The sequence below is a fragment of the Pelmatolapia mariae genome, linkage group LG15 (genome assembly GCF_036321145.2).
Source record: "Pelmatolapia mariae isolate MD_Pm_ZW linkage group LG15, Pm_UMD_F_2, whole genome shotgun sequence".
Classification (NCBI taxonomy): Eukaryota; Metazoa; Chordata; class Actinopteri; order Cichliformes; family Cichlidae; genus Pelmatolapia; species Pelmatolapia mariae.
The window spans coordinates 24,849,488-24,868,887 of NC_086240.1; the positions used below are offsets into that span (position 1 = coordinate 24,849,488).

Below are 19,400 nucleotides of genomic sequence, written 5' to 3' on the forward strand. Positions count from 1 at the left end.
AGGATTGTTGAAGGACATTCAAAGCTGTTTTTGGATGTTTCTGCCTTTTGATGATCCCACTCTGCTTCAATGAAGTTAGGCTCTAGGCTGTGGGGAGGCCAGTCCATGAATTGAATTTCTGTGTTCTTCTATCTGGGTATGTTTTTACTGCATTGGGAGTGTGTTTGGGATCATTGTCATGCTGAAAAGTGAAGCTATTCTGATGGTGCTTTTATATGTGTTCAAATGTAATCAATTTTGATAAAATGTCCAACAACACTGGGTAAAATGCAGTCCCAAACCATGACAGAGCCTCCACCATGTTTTACACATGGATGTAGACATTTACTTTTGTATGTCCCTCTTGACGTTGTCTATACTGACAACAATTTGAACCAAAAATGTTTAATTCTCTCCATTGGGCCTGATTTTCAAGTTATAAGAACTGGGCTGATTTTCATTCCAGTAATTTAGCATACCTCAGCCACTTCTTCCTTTTCCCTTCATTTAGAATGGCTTTTTAACAGACATCCTTTCACTGAGACCATTTCTGATGAAGCATTAGATGAATCAGCTGAAGAGCCAAATGCATCTCTCATGTCCAGCTCGTGGATTTTTTTTTTCCAGTTTCTTAATGGTATGACTTTCAGATACTGTTCTTCTGCTGTGGATATTTAGGCCTACAACTTTTCTCTTCCACTTGTCCAGTTTTCTCAAAATTTTTAAGACCACACTGCACACCATGCTGAGATATATAAGTTTTCAGCTAATAGCTCTTTGGCACCGTGTTAGTACAAACATACTGTGTTAGGCTCCTTTATAATGCTTGAATGATTGAAATGTCAGTGAAAATAGATGAAAAATGTTCAAAGAAAAACTTCATCCAAATCACTAAAAAATGACGAGAAAGGCCTGGACATTTACACATCACTGCATGTCATGACACCTACTGAGCACTGAGCACAGGACCCACTGAAACTAACAACCAAAAGACTGAAGCACTCACCTTTGCTTTAAAAATATTTGTTTTCCTTTCAGCTAATTAACAACAGCAAATTCTTATCTAGCCATATCAAAAACATATGTATTTATATATTTATCAATGTAGTTTTATTTATTTATTTTTTTTGCAGCATCATAAGAGAACAGATTTTTTCACGATTGCTTGCAACTGCCCAAACCTTGAAGCTTTTTCAGATCTGATTTATTTATATTTTCCTTTTGTGAAGAGGTGCCATAAATGTTTATAGTTTTATACAGATGGAAAGTTGACCAGCTTGTCAAGTAGCTCCACCGACTGTCCTATGTAGCAATGTTTTTTTTCCCCTTCCAGGTCTCTCACCAGTAGCATGACTAAAAAAATGATGAAACAAATCAAATGAAAAATTGAATAATTCATGATAGCAGAACCTTCTGCTATACTTTTTCTTATTTTCTGTCTTAAATATATGTTGGAAAGGTCAATGTTGATATTAAACAAGTTTTAAAATGAAGTCAGCGTATGTAAACTAAAAGCTCAGGCGTTTCACTGCTCTGTTATATGGTCATCGTAGAAACACAGCTCTACTGGTGAGCACAGAAGCCCCACCCATTACTCAAAATGTTTTGCTTGTGAGGGGCTGCCAATCAGAAGAGAGTTAGCTTAAAAGGAAGGTGGCCTTAAAGGGAGCAGAAGTGAATTATGCAAAGCTGCTTTAGTAGAGCGCATGAAAAAATACATGAAGTTAAAAGATTTGTGGATATCTATCCATCCAGGAGCCTATCCCAGCTACCATAGGGAGAAAGGCGGGGTACACCATGGACTTCTCACCAGTCTAATGCAGATGAATGGAAAATGTTCCCTTTAAATCATCTTTGGGTTCAATTTACTAAACAGTTTTGCTAGTTTTAGCTTATAAATGATCAGTCATATTATAGACTGTATATAAAAGATGATCATAGCTACTGGGCCTAAAAAGCAAAGACAATTCAGGAGTTCCTCAAACCAGTTCTTCCAGTTTTGTAAGGATTTCTTTTTGAAGTCTATGAGAAAATAATCCTTGTCTCTTTTTATTTCTGACCTTTGTAAACACATTCCTTACGAGGTCTCAGTTGTTTATATCAAGTCTTACTGAATGTAGTATTACATTATATTCCCCATAAGCATCAAAGCGGATGATAAAGCAAGCCAAATTTGACTAACTGATTTTTTAGTCAGTACCAAATCAGTCTCTGATGACTTCTCGGCATCTCAGACTGCCGATTGTTTGTTTAGAACTCAAGTGTTCTTTGAATAGCTGGAATTGCAGGGAAGCAACTGGCATCACAACTGTGAGCGGAAGGTGGGATTCACACTCTGCAAAATTCACACCACTCCAGACAAACACTATGTCCTGGAACACTGAAAAACAAATTAGAAATAAATCACTTGCTTCTTCTGGTGGCTCTATTACCACAGGAAAAGTGCTTGAAATGTGACTCAGGATAGTCTTATGTTGGTTTCTTCACTGTAGGCCTTGAAATAATAATGCCACAAATACAACCCTTTGAGATAAAACTTTCACGGTGTTATAGGCTGTGGTCACCAGCGAAGCCTCGACAAGAAAAACCCCCCACAGTGTTTATAGTCCCTTCACTGATGGCTCCATCTTTGCCGAACAAGATCTTTTCCTCTTTCTCTTTCACTCTCACCTTGGGTAACTTCTCTAAAAGGACGGATGCCATCGAGACAATTATCAGACCATTATGTGTCATTATGTGTTCCCGGGTAAAATGGGAGCTATTTGAAGATGTCTGAGGGCTGTGCAAAAGGCCTGACCTGTTTATTGTCAGAGTGAATGGTTACGTCAGAGCCCGTGTCTTTGGCTAATGCTGTACCTGTCAGAGGCATCAAACCTGTGAAGCTGCAGGTACAAGGTCCAGTCATTTATAAAACCTGCCACCTGCTACTGAAAGGCACTTGCACAGCCTAATGTAACTTAATAGCACAAAGAGATAGCCACATTCAAAAAAAGAGGCTTTAACAAGCCTAATTTATTAGCAGGAGGGCTGCCTAAATGAGCTCTGCTGTATTTCCAAATGTGTTTTACACATGAAAGGAGCCAGAGTAGGTATTGTGTCCACCTAAGGGTCCACCTAAAAATATAGTGCAACCCACCAGATTGAAGCACAGTTGCTGCACTCACTTTCTTGGATTTTCAGTGGTAAGAAACGTGATTATAACCATTAGCAGACAGTCATCTTTTGGTGTCATTATGGTTATTTTCCAAACTATTCAACACCGGCAGAGTGTTCTGAACTAAAACTAGAATATAGTAGCTACAGTTTTAGTTTCATGTGATGTTGGCTCTTGGCAATATGTAACTCTGAACTTCAAAATCAACTGACATAATCAAACCCTAAAACAGTTCAACATTATTAGGAATACGATACGATTAATGTCACTTCATATGGCGCTTTAGCCAAGATCCAGTCAGCTTAGCTGAGCATAAGTATTGTGCAGCAGGATTGGCTGGCTTCCCTCAGTCCTGAAGTACATAAAGTCAAACAACCAACACCTTTGCTGTTCACACACAAAAATCCTAAACACGTCATAGTGACATATTATTCTATCAGAGCACTTTGCTCTCAGACTGCAGGCTTACTTGTGGTTCCTGCAGTTTCCAAAAGAAGAATGGGAGGCAGAGTCTTCAGCCTTCAGGTCCCTTTCCTGTGGAAGCATCAAGCTCCTCGCGTGGCTTAAGGAGAGACACGCTCTCTATCTTAAAGGTTACAATTCAAATTTTCCTTTTCCTTATGGAGTCTGCAGTGAATCAGATGAGCCTAAACCATGCCTTTGTCATGCTACACTAGGCTAAAGTGGCTGGGAAACTTGCTGCTGCTATTGACTACTGTCTCCTGTGACCTGTCCATAGTGTAGACACAGATTTCACTGTATTATGGCACATCCCAGATAGGAATGAATGCAGCTCTCTTGTGGGCCACATTTGGCCTCAACTGAGGACAATAGCTCTAAGTAAGTCTAGAGGCCACAACTCAGTCACAGGCCCACCTTAAGGGCTCAACATGGTTCTCCGTAAGCAGACCAGTAGGGAGCTCTGGGCAGGGCCCAAAGTATGTGGTACAAGCAGTTTGTGGGTTACTCTTGCTTCTACTGTTGTTGGTCCATCAGTCAGCTGTGGAGAAGAGCGACGTTATAACACACAAAGAGCTGAATCGAAACCGAGCATTTAAAACAATGAAAAGTGCCCACTGCAGCCACTGTGAGTTAGAGTGTAGTCAAAAATGACAGTGAGGAAAAATCTTTTATTTTTATTGTTTAAACAATAAGTTTTCATCCTGCCAGCCACGTTTAGACTTGTGCCTTCTGTGACGTCTGTGGGAAATCGAACCAGAAACCCCTTTTAACCTTCCACGTGCACCTCACCAGAAATGTAATTACTTAGTTATGCTATAGGTTTAAAAGGGGTTTCCACTTACATCAGATTTCCAATGTGGATTTCCCTCTGAAGTCTAAATCAGGCATCAGTGTGAATGATTCTCTACTTTAACTTTTTAGTGCTACCAGTTTGACTGGTGTAGCTTCAGATTTTTGACAAATAAGTATTATGCTCAAATCAAATTCAAGCATCAACTTGTGACATTTATTGGCATAAAGCAGGACTCAGTAAAACGCACATTTACACCAACCAATCCTGAAAGCAAGTAGCTGCCTTTTATATCCTGCCTGTCTCATACCCAGACAAGGCATGAACAAGCTTACGAAGACCATACATGAAAATAAACATCTACATAAAAACAGCACCTAAAAAAATAGAATACAAACATATGTATTTATATATAAAAGTCCAGTTATACAAATTTCTGGCACTACATATCATCTATCTGTACCCCTCCAGCCTGTTAAAATGGTTTGCCCCGTGCTCTCTTAACCAGGTGATTGGCCTTCCTTAACTCTTTTACTGCCACGCTCTGCTGAGGAGACTACGGTGAAGCAGTAAGGACTGCTGCTAATATGTATACACTGAGCACATAAATCACTTTGGTACAACGGATGCAGCATAATTAAAAGTCGTGAACAATTCTGATGAAGATTTTCTTTTCCACACAGGTGGGAAGGTCACACACCCTCTGCTTCCTCAATCAAATACAAGCACAGTAAAACAATACAAACTCATATAATAATGAAAAAAACACAACACTCATTCACGAACAATTAAAGATAGAGTATAAAGTGATAGAGAGAACACTGCGTACATAAAATAGGTCACGTAGGTCAAAACAGACTCAGTTGTAATTCCATGTTGCAACTGCAACTGCATAACTCTTGGCCCACCTACTTTTTGGTCTATAGTCAGCACTGATGAATGCCTGAGTCACATGTTTAACAGCTTAATGGTCAGTATGAAGGTAACACTGAATGCCCAGATGAGAAAGCCGATGCTGAGGGAAGACAATGTGAAAAGAGTGGAGGACTGAGAGCTTCTTTACCAAGAGAGGGCTGTGCATCCATCTTTCTTCAAGATAATACAAGAGACATCGACAGCAAACAGAGACCACAGAAAATTACTGAAAGAAGCACGTGACCACACCCAAATATGTTCCTGCCAGCTAAATCTCAAAATGATGGAGCTTTAAAGATGAACAGCAGCACAGGAAATGGACCTGTCAGATATAAAGTTTATTTTCTGTGCAGTCAATGTCATGGCAGATGGCTACTGTTGTTCATGTAAACCACACAACCAAAGAGTTTCTCCTGTTAATTTTTTAACACGTCCCACATAGTCTTGACCAGTGGCTTTAGAACAGGCTCTGTGAGACCTGTAGAAATGTGTGCATCAAGAAATGTTTAAAAAATATCATTACATTTACATTAGCATATATTTTGTTTAATCACATGCCCCGGTCTGCCTGTAGCTCTCATGCTGAAGCCTGTGTGGAAGCTTGCTTTTACAATTGTAACCATTATTTTGCTTGGATAAAAACTATTTTCTCTGAAAGACTAAGATTTTAAGTCCCCTGTCTTAAAATCAAACACTCTAATTGCGCAGAAGTGGTGAAGGCAATACTCAGTTAAAGTGTGTGATTTAGGGATCAATTACTCATGATGTAGGTCTTGTAGAAGAAAAAGAATGCACTTTATAAACCATGCTAACCAGTCACAGCTAAAATAACAAAAAACACTAGCATCTGTGCCATTAAGCAAAAAGAAAATCATTTTTCAGGCTTTGTGCTCATGCTACCAAAAGCAAACAAGGCTGAGCAATAATGAGATGTTCTGTTTATCTCTCCACTGCTCTGTTTAGTGGTGGAGCCAGCATCGAGCAGCTCCAAATGTTTCTGTAGTGGGAAAAGAGATTGAATGAGAAAACAAGCTTCATGTTCTGCAGGTGAAAACTTCAAACTAAGGGTTTCATTCCTTTTCCTCACCCAGAAGGTACATGCATAATAATGAAAGTAGAGGAGTGGCAAAACATGCAGCCCCCCATTCATGCTCTTAGTTCTGGGTCCAGCCAGGTGTCAAGTCTGGTGAGACATTTGGGCCACATCTGATCCATGCTAATCCCATACCTGCCCGTTAATGCGTCAAAAACAGCCCATGGTAGGCCCATATGTGTCTGCTACCAGCGATAATTCTCAATTAATCCGTTTAATCAAATCAATATACTGCACATGCGAGAGCCAAAATATTCCAGCAGTGACTGCATGCACACACTGTATTAGAGAAAGAGAGAAATGAGGTGAACGGGTTAATTTTCTGCCATGGGGAATTAAGACATGTTCCCTGTATCCAGCAGTGTAGTAAGCCCGTAAGAAAAGGTAAGAAAATGAAATAAAACAAACACATATATAATATTAATAATATCTGTGGACATCTATAATTCAATAAGGTCGTGTCATCTGTAAACAATAGAAATATTTGATTTTTTTTTAATACGACGACGTGCTAGATTTTGAAGTCCAATTCGCAAATAATGCTTTTGAATGTGTTCCGTTTTACTGTATATCTATGGATGTGCAAGCAAAAAGAAGGCACGGAGACAGGCAGGCAGTCAGACAGACAGGTCGCTCCAGAGGTGACCGGGGAATCCTGCTCTCTCTCTGCCGGCAGACAGAGCCTCCTCCTCGGCCACTGCTCCTCCTCCCCTCCCCTCCCTCTGCCCTGGTTGCGCGTTGGGGGATCCGACGACGTCACAGCGGCACACACATTTGCACGGACGCGCGCGTACAAGCGGACACACACACACACGCCCTCTCTCCTCGCTCTCTGCCGTTCCGTCTCTCTCACTCTCACTCTCCTCTATGCTGCTATTCTGGGAAGTGGCGCTTGGAATAACCCCCGTGTGCGTATGAGTGTGTGTGTGCGTGTGTATGTGTCTCCTGATTTCACCCTGACACACGCACACATACACACTCACAACACAGTCAGACGCACACATTTACTGTCTGTCTGACTGCAGGAGTGGAGCTCTGGCAGCAGAAATCCGCTCGCAGAGGATTCCTTCCAATTTTACGCGCAACTTTTCCTCGTCGGCTTCTTCTCTGCGACGTTTCCAGCGCTCCCCCCTCGACTGTTGTGGATTTCTAACAACCACCCCCTGGCTGTTTGTAGCGGAGCGACGAGCGAAGCTCGCCCGGAATCGGATCTGCTGTCACCGGGCTGCTTGTTGTCATTTTCGCACGGAGACGCACAGCCGGAGCGCAGACAGAAGGTAAGAGCGGAGAGGGGAAAACGAAAGCTTACGGATCATATTCTTACACATATCACACTGACAGTGGGATTTTATGCGCCATGGTGGACATTTATGGCATCTTTTCAAGGCACTTGAGCTTTTGCTTAGCTTATAAAGACAAGGCTATGCTGGGGGAATACCCCGGGCACGCATTGCATTGCATGCAGATTACCCAGGTTGCGTAATATCCTGAGGAATTTGCAGTAGCCTGCACGGCCAGGCTGGTTGCAAGGCCGGGGAAGAGATAGACAGTGAGGGAGAGAGGGAGGGTACATGTTGGTGGATAGGAAGCGATGAAAGTGGAAACTCGGATGGTGTGTGATTGGTGTGATTTTTGCGTCCGAAGGTTGATTTTTATTTAGCACAAACCCACGGCAGGTTGGTTTGATTAATAGACCTTTACCTGCAGTTCCTTCTGACGTTCATGTGGGACTCCTTTAATCACTCTACAGCGCGCGTGGAATGTTCAAAAGTGAGTTGAAGCTGTGACCTCCGCGCACTCTTTGGTATTTCCTTGTTGCTGCTACAGTATGATCAGTGTGACACTCCTCCGAGAGTCACAAACGACTCTTGTTGCTACAGTACCTAAGCGCTGGTTTACACTGTGCGTGCCGAAAACGAACAGGGGAACACTGGCCATTTCTTTTTCGGATGGGGGTGACTTTATCTCATATGCTCATCGTTTGTTTCCTCTGTGTATGTGTCTGTGTATGAGAGGGAGAGAGAGATGGTGGGTGGTGCGCTGGCTGGTTCCGGGAATGTTCCATGACGTGTTGCCGTCTAGAGAGGGGCCCCAGCCGGGGAGACTGCGACTAACGGCTCGGCCCTGCCGCTCTTCCTGCTCTCACTCCCTCTCTCCCTCTCCCTCTGTACTCTCCTGGAAAATATGTCAGCCTGTCTTCATTTCCAAAGAAGATTTATATTATCATCTCGTAGTGGTCATCTCTGCAGGCTGGGTTCCATTAGGTCAGAGGTCAAAGATCAGGGTCAAACGCAACTGCATGCAACAGGTGGTAAGATCCTGCTCAAGGACACTCACAGCAGTGCACATGATTGGCAGGGTGAGGTCTGAAGTGCAGGTTTGAAACAGCTGAAGGGCAGCATGCAGCCAAGCTGCAGACAACATGACTTTCTGGATCTCAGAGCATTTGTTTGATGTTTAATGTGTGACAGAAAGTTCAAACAAAGAGCTTCTCTACAAAAGCATGCAGTTATCAAATAAGTAACATTTTATGATAAATTGTAAGAAAGATAAAAAAAGTATAAAACAAAAGTGAAAGAAATTATAGATTCATAATTAATGAATAGTAAAAGTAAAATTGCAAAAGTGGAATCAATAACAATTTTATTTAAATAATGCATTTGTGTGTTTTTATTATCTTTTTGTTCAGGGATGGTGGCTAATTTTAGACTACAATGGACACCATGCGCATGCTATTTATAGAAACAGCAAAAAGCTTTGGAGACTGTGAAATAATGAGAAATATGGCAAGAATAACTGCAGATGAATGCCTCTTTTCTGCTGGTCAAAGCTGCAGAAGGAAAAAGCAGCCACAGAAATGAGTCCTGAATGTGCTCGTGGTGTTGGTGGCATTCGTAGCCTGCAGCTGAAGAGATGATTACAGTATGTATTCTGCTGTCAGGGAACATGCTGCTGACTCTGTGCGTGCACGTGTCAGTGATGGATGGATGTTTGAGAGCGTGCACGGGGGAAGGCCGACCTACGTACCATCTGTCCTACTGCCACCTCAGATGGCCATTGCGGTGTAGCTACTGCGTAGGAGCAAGCATCCAGGCACGCACACACACAAGTGCACTGTTACCAGGGAGGACGGGCGTATGGAGAACATGCATGAGGTGTGAGAAGATTTTCAGCACTAAACATTCAATTAATTTATTACTTAGGCCTTGTGGGAACTCTTATGTCTTCCCAACATACAGCAAACTACCCTTGTACAAGCAGCACGCAGCGGGGTTGAAAAGGTTCATAAAGTGCTAACAGTCCTTGGGTTAATGTCTTGGAGATTTTTTTTGACATATATCACGCTTGTGCCAGGGCTGGCACAGTTTCAGGAGCATTTTAATTTAGAAGTTGCTGTGTTAGCATTTGGGACACACCATTCTTAAGCCTATGGATAGCCTAGTGGCTTGGCCGCAACAGCGGTGTTAGCTCAAGGGCAGCTGCCTGCATGAATCAGTATGCCAGATTTAAGCAGCAGCTGTCTGAAAAGTCATTTATGTTGATGAAGCAGTGTGATCTTATGTAACAACAACCTACATATGTAACAACCTACAATAACAGCGGGTAGCACAGTCACCTCACTCCAAGAAAGTTGCTAGTTCGAACCCCATCTGGGGCCTTCGGAGTGTTATTCTCCCTGTGACTGCGTGGGCTCCCTCTGGGTACTCTGGTTCCTTCCTGAAGAGATGTACATTATGCTATAGTCACCCTAGGGCAACCAGTGGTTGGTGACACTAACAAAAATTATGGCAACCGTGTGCAATGAACTTGTAATCTCATTGCCTTTGAAACGGTTGCTCCGAAGAAGACTGGGTATGTGACCACTTGTAGTCAGTTGCCTTCTTCAACGCAATTTTAATGTGTTAACATGGAAATAAGACAGAGTTCATCTGCTATCAGTTTGCAATTGACTGGGGTCAAGTTGTCAATTACATGCAGTCTGGTTGTGTTGATACAGCAATTCACTGTTGGTGTTGACATACACAGAAATACACATTGAACAGAAATTGACGATAACTACTTCCAGGACCTCAAAGATTAGAAAATGAAATTATGAAATTCCTCCATAAATCCCAAAATAGAGTCCTGGAATTCCAACCCAAGAGTTTAAAAAAATCATTTAGCTTCAATAAAGCTTTTAAATAACAGTTTATTTTAATGTTTATTGACTCTTTACAAAGGTGTTTCCTGTGGAATCAGTTAAGTCCACAGCAAATTTCCCAAAGGAGATTATAAAATATATCATATCATAAATAGTGATGCAAATGCTGCAGGATGGTGGTGACAACCAGCTGCCTAAGAGTGATCACCAATGTTCCCTCTAATTTTTCACGTGTCTGAGCGAACACACAAACTCCCTGAGCGATCCCTTGGACCACTGTGAGCGACATCAGACGTGTGCAATGTGGTCATGCCAGCATCTAATCCATCCAAGTTACATGGTTTATTAAGATAATCAAATTACAGCATTTACATTTATGTTAGACTACTTTTAATTAACTGCTTTAGCCCACTTACAATGAAAATGTAAAAAAAAAATCTTGTTCATGACCTGTGTAGTATGTTAACACTATTGGAAGTAAAAATAACTTGAACTCCAATTTTGAAAACACAACTTTCTTTCTTTTAAAAAAAAAGCTCTGACATGTATTATGAGTCTGTGGTCTGGGAGAGAGTCTGTAGCTCTCTGTCTGCAAAATACAGTATATAATGACCAATGCTGGGCAATTAATTATATAGTTACTTCTTTAAAAAAGTAACTCAGTTTGGCAAACAACAAAGTTTTTTTGCAGCTATTTTTTTTAAATGCAGCCAAGGCATTTTTAAATAAACATTTCAAACTATTTACAGAACAATCAGCTGTTCTGCATCAAATCTGATGCCACACAAATTATTTGTGCCACTCCAAAAAATAATTTCTGTCCACTATGAGATAAAGGAGAACAACAGCCTGATACCTGCAGGCCTGACAACAGGAGATGAATCACTCCTGTAACACCTGTAACATTCAGCAGTCGTCTCATTGTTCTGACACACACAACAAAACTATTGACTACACTACACACTAACTACACAAGATTTGCGCTAAACGTCTCAAATCACTCACATCTCAAAGCACCGCATCAAGTCCTAAAACTTCCCCCAGTTTCGTAACAACTAGATGTCACGTTGCCATATCATTTTTTGATTGGTCGACATAGTACTTTTTTGGACGAATAGGAAAGGTGGGTGGAGTTTGTTTTTGCTCACAGGCGGAGAGTGCTTTCGAGCCTTTTTCCTTATAAAACGCTGTTTTACCGTTTGTTCCCGCAGTAAATATAAACAACGATAGTATTCAGGAAGAAAACCAAACATTGCAGATATTTTTATCATAACTCTGGTTTTACGTGGCCTATCAAAACAATTTAAAAACTGGTATAAAGTCCACACTTTTTCCGTAATTGTTCCGTCTGTCCTGCTCACATCTCCAATGGTTGTACACGTTGTCATTAATGTGGCTTCACTCCACATCAGCCACGCCGCTTTGCTCGGCACATAAGTACGCTGTCATAGCCTGTCAACCACGTTGATTAGCTGCGTATATACGAATGTAAATCGCATCATTGGCTGGACTGTGGGATAAGGTGGAATCGTTCTAATCCCATACAGGAGCAGCCAGTCACTTACTGACTAACACTGCAAAACAGAATTGTTAAAGTATTAATTTTAATTTCAAATCAGGTTAGATTTTTTTTGTGCGCAACACAGATTTTCTGTGCGCAGAGACCATGCCAGCAGTGCGCAATTGCACACGTGCGCAGCTTAGAGGGAACATTGGGATCACAGTCTGTCTGAATCAGACCGCGAATGTTTGGCGACAAGTTGCTTTCCACCAGGCGACCTGCACGATTGCCTTCAGATTGAAAGTTGCCTCCCAACTTGAGTTTGAGGGTGTTGCTTGTTCAACTTCAGGTCGACCAGTTTGTCATGATTGTGAACGATTCACAATCAGTCACCAAAAACGAAAAAATTCAGTGCAACTTTCTTTAGTTGTAACAAGGTTGTTACAACCGACCTGGATGTTGGTCAAAGATGATGATGAATAAGATCAAGTGCTTTAAGTGTGTAGAATAAAGTGCTGTATGAATGTACGGCTAAAAATGTAATTGTTTAAAGTGCTCTGAGTGGTCAGTAAGACTAGAAAAGCACTGTATAAATTCAAGGACATTAAAATTACGTCTGGTGATGTAGTGTTCTGACCTTCTCAGGCCTGATACTGATATTGAGTCTTCTTTGTCTCTAACTTCAAGAAAAAGAGACGGTAATATATATCTTGTTTAACAGAAAGTTTGACTAAAACAGAGAAAAAATTGTAACGAAGAAATCAATACATTTATTAATGAAATAACACGTAACAGAAACAAGATAAGAAAACTTAAACTGTATAATGTATTTATTCTTCACTCCTTTAATTTTAGCAGACAAGCGAAAGTAAAGTGAAGATAACAGTAGTGTAAGTGCCGTCCAATGTTCCCACCAAGTAATGAAAGAGAGAGGAAAAGTTGGATACCGTTCTTCAGTTTTTGCCAACTCACTTGTTGCTATGTGACTGGGAAGTGCCTCTAAACTGCTGACCCTTCGTTGTTAGAATCAGCACAGGACTACTATCAAAGATGCCGTTTCTCACGTGCAGCACACAGCAGGAAGTAGTCCACTTCAGACACTCTTTCACTACAGCAGTGGGGTGCCTGGTTAGAAGGTCCGGGAGGTTGGACAAATGACACGCGCTCACTGTGAATTCTCTGGAGATTTACCCATGCCATCCTCACACGCTGACAATCAGCCATCGTGCACGCTCGACACTTTCACTGGATAATGAACAGAAGAGTTCAGAGCTGTGAAAGCAGCTTGGAGTAGACCTGCACCGAACGGGTTCAACCGCTCGGCTGTTGTCACCAGTGCCTGATGTGGGAATTTGAGTCAGACTCAGTGAAGCAGTTGATTGTGCTACTTTTCGTCATGCCGTGGTTCCTGGATGACTGGTGTTCTGTGAGGTGTTGTGGGATTTTGTGAAATCCATACATTATTGTTGAAATATAACTGCGAAAAACATTAATGACTTGCGAATTCACTGTGTCTCTCCTTTGTTTTAACTCATTTCCCCTAAAAAGCCTCTGTCACAGAAAAACCCCAGGCTGCTTGTGCAGTTTCCAGGTGATGGCATGGCTCATCAAAGGCCTTTGCAAACACAGCGAACAGCTTGTTTCTTTTGTGGGGCAAATTACAACTAACCACAAGTGTGACCCACCACCTAAAGGAGAAATTACCTATAGACAGTATTGCAAAAGCTATTGTGGAGGCTCTTGAATGATAACATATGGCATGTAGCTTAAAAGGCACTTGTGAAACTAAACATCCCTTCAACTGCTTCAAAAGAGCACTGGATATGAACCAGAAGAACAATGTGTGGAAGTGTCTGATAAGAAGATATAGGTCCAGATTCCACTGAAGGGCTGTCAAAAGTGGCTGCAATCAAAGAAGACCAGATCAGATAAGCTAGGGGCTACTTTATTATTCACATAGGCTTTTCTGTTGTTGTGCCTGGAGAACAAAAAGTCTGAAAACCAAATGTTTAGCAGACAGAAGTCAAAGTCCCCTGAAAAACCTCCACACCTCAAAAAGTTGGGCTTATACTGAGTTTAAAAATACAGCGTTTAGACTGTTAATCTTACACAACAGCTTCTTTACAGCTTTAAATTTAAATAGTGGGAGAATTTTGCTTAATAATAAAGGATCTCTTAACCATTATTTCAAAATTCAAATTGAAAAACTCAATGTCCAGTTTTCTTCAAGGCTTTCAAACATGTCTCCTTGTTGGATTTGCCATAGATGTAATAAATATTTCTTATCTGTCATGTGGCCACACATATATGTGGGACAGGTTCATGCTGTGACCAGAATCCTCATCTGATTACATTACATTTATCTTTCTGGATGCCACTGTCCAGAAAGTCTTATGCATGCAGCAGGAACTTTGGACTCACGGTGTCCGTTTTGGCTCAAAAAACAATAGCAAGGCTTAACCCTCTACTGCATAGCGTTGCCCTGAGGCAACAAACCACATTTTTATGCCTTACACTGGCCCTTCAAAAAAAAAAAACTTTTTTTTTTTCAAATAATGCTACCAGGCACATCTCTTTACAATAAAATGATGAGTTGAAGGTGGTGTGACTTATATTTGGGGGGGGCAGGACCCCTTTCTGCAAGCTGCAGTACATGAGAGATGTCTCCATTCAGAGGCAAGATAAAGATCACTATTTTACATGTTTATAGTGAAATAAATGTATATTAAAAAATACTTGTATGTGCATGAATATGTTAAGAAGCATATTTGATTGTTTTTTCTACTTTTTTAAATTTATTTATATAGTAAAACTGTTAATTTTCATTCGTTGCCTCAAGGCAACACTGCGCAGTTAGCCCAATTTTTTTCAGGCACTATAGTGCATTTGCATATGTGTGTAGAGATGTGTTTGTGTGCATTTATATGATCATAGTCAATGCTTTTTACTTTACAATCTACTCATAATTACAGGACATGGATGTAAATACCTTTTATGCAAGGAAACCAAGGGAATGTGCACTTTCTGTCCTCAGAAAGTAAGGACAGTGAGCTTTCAGGGAGTGACAGTGAAGTAGAGGAGTGGATGCCTGAATGAGGTTTGAGGGACACTTAGGAGCTCAGGGGTCAGGGGTCAGTTGGTAAAGTAACTGTGTCTGTGTGTGTGTTAGTGCCCACATAGCAAGCAGGTCTGGCCAGGATCTGGTATCAAGTCGGCACTTCTGGGAGAGTAGAAAAGCGCTATATAAAAATCAGTCCATTCACTGTCTGAACAGTTTCGGTATGTTACTTTTGCACTGTTTTGCATGTTCTGGCACATGTTGTTATTGCATGGCTTGATTAAGGTACACATTATGCTGAAATCTGAGGCCAGAGCTGAAACTGTTCTGGGCCAGCACAGGGCCAGCAGTGTGTCTACAACTGGCCCGTGGCTGCATACCACCTACAGATGGCCCACATACCGCAATGAATAACGGCCCTTTGGTGGCCCAGATCAGGTTTGCCAGAGGTAATCCACACATGGGCCAGCACAGGACGACTAGGGTGTCTGAAACTGGCCTTGTGCTGGCCCATGTGTGGACCACCTCTGGCAAACCAGGTCTGGGCCACCAAAGGGCCATCATTCTTTGCGGTATGTGGGCCATGTGTAAGCACATTGTGTGGGCCTGATCCCTGCCATACCAATATTGCTGTGTGTGTGTGTGTGGTCGTGTATTACTTATTGTTGTGGGGACACAAATTTGTTTACACACTCACATTGTGAGGTCTCGCCTACTTTATGGGGACAAATTGCAAGGTAAATCATTCAATTTTAGGGTGAAGGCTTGAGTCAGGGTTAGGATAAGGTTCAGGCAGGGACTTATGATGGGTAGAGTCAGGATAAGTCTCCAGGAAATTAATGTAAGTTAATGTAATGTCCACAAAAGTGATGGAAACACAACGTGCGTGTGTGTGTGTGTGTGTGTGTGTGCGCGCGCACGCGCGTGCATAGGGTTAGGGTCAAATGTTGGATGCATTTTGGTGTTTTATTGGTTTGTGAAATGTTTACATTGTTTATTTGTTGTTTATTTATTTGTTCATCCTTGTTGTACTAATACAACTTATTATAGAATAACTTGGCATTTTACTACCCTTGTCGCACAGTGTTGCCTTGAAGCAACAAACCAATATCTGTTTGGGGGGGGGCAGGGTGTCAAATTTTATGATTGATATATTATTAGGGACCCTAAAGCTCCCCCAAAATAGGGAGAAATAATTTTTTCCCAAAAAATTAAAAAGTCATGCAGTAGAGGGTTAAATTACTTTGAATAGTTGGAATTCAACACAAGAATCCAGAGAATTCAATTCCAAATGTCTGTTCGACAACCTCCATTTTTCTTTTCACATACTTCTTATTGCAGCGCTCTGCCTCTCCTCCTGTCTCTTCGTCTGTCTCACCGCTGACTGTGCTGCAGCCGGTTCGCTGCAGACGTGTTAGGTTAGCATTTGCTGTCAATTATCACAGTGCACACATCATAGCTGGAGAATTTGAAATGACTGCAGATGTATGGCATGGTGTGAAGACATATCCCCTTCACACATACAGATGCACACAGCTTTCATTGCAGCTCCGGCTCACTGGTGTGCAGGGTGTTCATTCGGTACTGATTCGCTGGTAAAAGCATGCACGTGCACATGAACCTATAGACCCTAATATAAAGAGTAAATATTGTGTTTTTGACTGATAAACAGTTGGAAAAGTTGAAATATTCAAATATATCGTTCTCATATTTCATATTTTACTGCCAAAAAATACATTCCACATGTCATAGTTCAGTGAAAAAATAGCCGCTGATATTCAGATTATATCATTTAACCTTGCTGGATTTCACTCCATGAGAAAAGATTTGACAATAGGAACTTTGTTCCACTCTGTATATTGTTATCCTTTGCCTCACTCACTCTGTTGTTGTACCACCATTGTATGAGACACCTCAGAGTGGATTATTACCAACAAAGAAGTGCACAATCTGCTTTGCAACATAATGCACCCACAGCACGCTAACACTGCGCTCAGCAAACGGCACACTGAACTCATATAAAGTTTATCTCATTGCATTGTGCCGCTTTTGAATGCAATTGCACAATTTTTCCCGTGTGTGTGTGTGTGAGTGTGCGCGATCACCTGAGAGCTGTAAAGGAACCTGAGAGCGCTCTGGTGACCGAGGTCCTGACAGCGACGGGTGAATTATTAAGACACATCCACACATATGCACACACAAAGCCTAATGAGGTGGTTGACTGGGTGTACCAGATAAATTGTTCCACAGTGGTTTAGTTTCATACCGTTATACACGTGGAGGAGTGGAGGAGAAAAGAGGCTGATATTGAAATCTAATCTCTTTTTACGCAAAGTCAGGCGCTGAACATGCTGTCAGGTGGGCTGTGCGTGTTTTTGTGTGTGTGTTTGCGGCTTTTCAAATGGACATAGCGATGCTACAGAAATAAATGGAGAGAGGGAGAAAGAGAGACCTTTACTCAAACTGGCCTACTTTCTCAGCAGCTTGTAATTAGTCTCACTTCATGCATTTATGCATCAGACAGTGGAGCTAAATCAGTGTTTTGTAATCAGGAAATCCCAGATGACACCGCTGTCATCCTGTTCTCCTTTACTGTACTCTACACTGCCAATTTGACAGCTTAAACTATAGTTGAATAATTTTGAATATCATTGTAAAAGCTGCTGTTTTCTGTCATGACACTGTATGCTATAAGGGCCTGAAATCAAATACAACACCTTCTCTGCCAACATGTCTTCTATAACTGTAAACTGGATGCCTTTGGACTGGTGATCAGACAGAATCTGATCACCTTACATTTACAGTATATGCAGTTTTACTGGCATATTTTCTCAGTTTTGGAGACATTTGGAAAGATTTAAAGGTGATCCATACGCTGCTCTTTCTTCTTATTCTTGGACTCTGTTTATACCGAGTCTTGCTGCAGCCTTTTACTTCATCCCAACCAGTTTCAGCTCCTTTCTGAGGCCATCTCCCTTTTCAATGTACTTAGGCATGTAGACATGGTCCAGACAACCTGCAAGCTTCAATCTAAGCATCAGAATAAGGAAGAAAGGTGATTTAAGTGACTTTTTGTTGCTATCAAACTGCAGATTTACTGGGATTTTCCCACACAACTATCTCCAGTGAGCAGCAGTCGTAAATGCCTCGTAGATGTCAGAGGTCAGACAAGAAGGCCACAATAACCACTTGTTATAACCAAGAGCATCTCTGAATGCATTACAAATTGAAGCTTGAAGTACTGTAGATGGGCTACAGCAGCAGAAGATCACACTGTCTGCCACTCTTGTCAGCTAAGAACAGGAAATTGAGGTTACAGTTCACACCAGCTCACCAAAAAAGGGAAAAGACTTTGAAAAGCAAAAGGGGGCAAGAGGGGCGTGTAATCCAGTACTAGCAACGTGTACCTAATAAAGTGGTCAGTGAACAGTAAATAGTAAATACAAGTCTTTCATATCATGAGTATAGTAGGAATTATTTCTTACTTCACAGGTAAGATGACACAGTCAAACTCCTGCTTTCATGAACACCCAGACGCTCGCTTGTATTGATTTTTCTTTTAATCTTAGATGTCTAAGTATGATAATATAATTTAAAATGATTAAAAATCTGTGATCTCAAACACCAACATACATCCCTTTTTGATGTTAGTCACTCAGAATTTACTGCCGCTATTTTGTGCCGACGCTCTGCAGTCATACCGGGAGTATTTAAATATCTGCACCCACAGAAACGAAACCCAAACCAGAATACGTTGCAATGAGTGTTTGCACAATTAAAAACTTCTCACTTTCTCTCACTGGGAAACTCTCACTTTCATACTTCACTGATGAGTCCAAGTGTAGGTAAAACCCTGTTGAACCCTGGCATTTTCTCTGGGGGATGTCCAGAGGCATTTTGGGAAATGTAGTCAATCCAAGTGACGAAGGTTGGACAGATTTAGGGTAAGCAGATAAACTTTAAATGGTAAATTATGATGAAAATGATTAAAAAATGATTAATCAAATGAGATAAACATTGCAAACTGATTATATCTGATTATGTGTAATCCATATGAGGGTTTTTCCTCCCTAAAGCTCATTACAAAAGATCTACCACAAATGTCTGGATTTTTTAAAATCATAATAATTGAACTATGCATTGATATTTACTTTTACAGCTTAATCTAACCTGTGTTTTTCATCAAAAGTTAATGCAAATCTGTAAGAACAAACTTCGTTAAACACTCTAGCTGGTATCGGTGTGCCGTTCCCAGGCTTTGTTTGCCCAGTCTGATATTATCACAGTGAAAACACAGAGACAGCTGC

At 41.2% G+C, this 19,400-nt stretch overlaps 1 protein-coding gene across 4 annotated transcripts in view; it reads left to right on the forward strand.

Moving 5' to 3' along the window:
* The first annotated feature begins 7,246 nt into the window (after window positions 1-7,246).
* hivep2a (HIVEP zinc finger 2a) overlaps window positions 7,247-19,400 on the forward strand; it is a 121,426-nt gene continuing 109,272 nt past the window's right edge. For all 4 annotated transcript variants that reach the window (XR_010096321.1, XM_063494579.1, XM_063494581.1 and 1 more), the window contains exon 1: window positions 7,247-7,670. The gene's annotated coding sequence lies outside the window, so the exon portion shown is untranslated. The remainder of the gene's footprint in view (window positions 7,671-19,400) is intronic.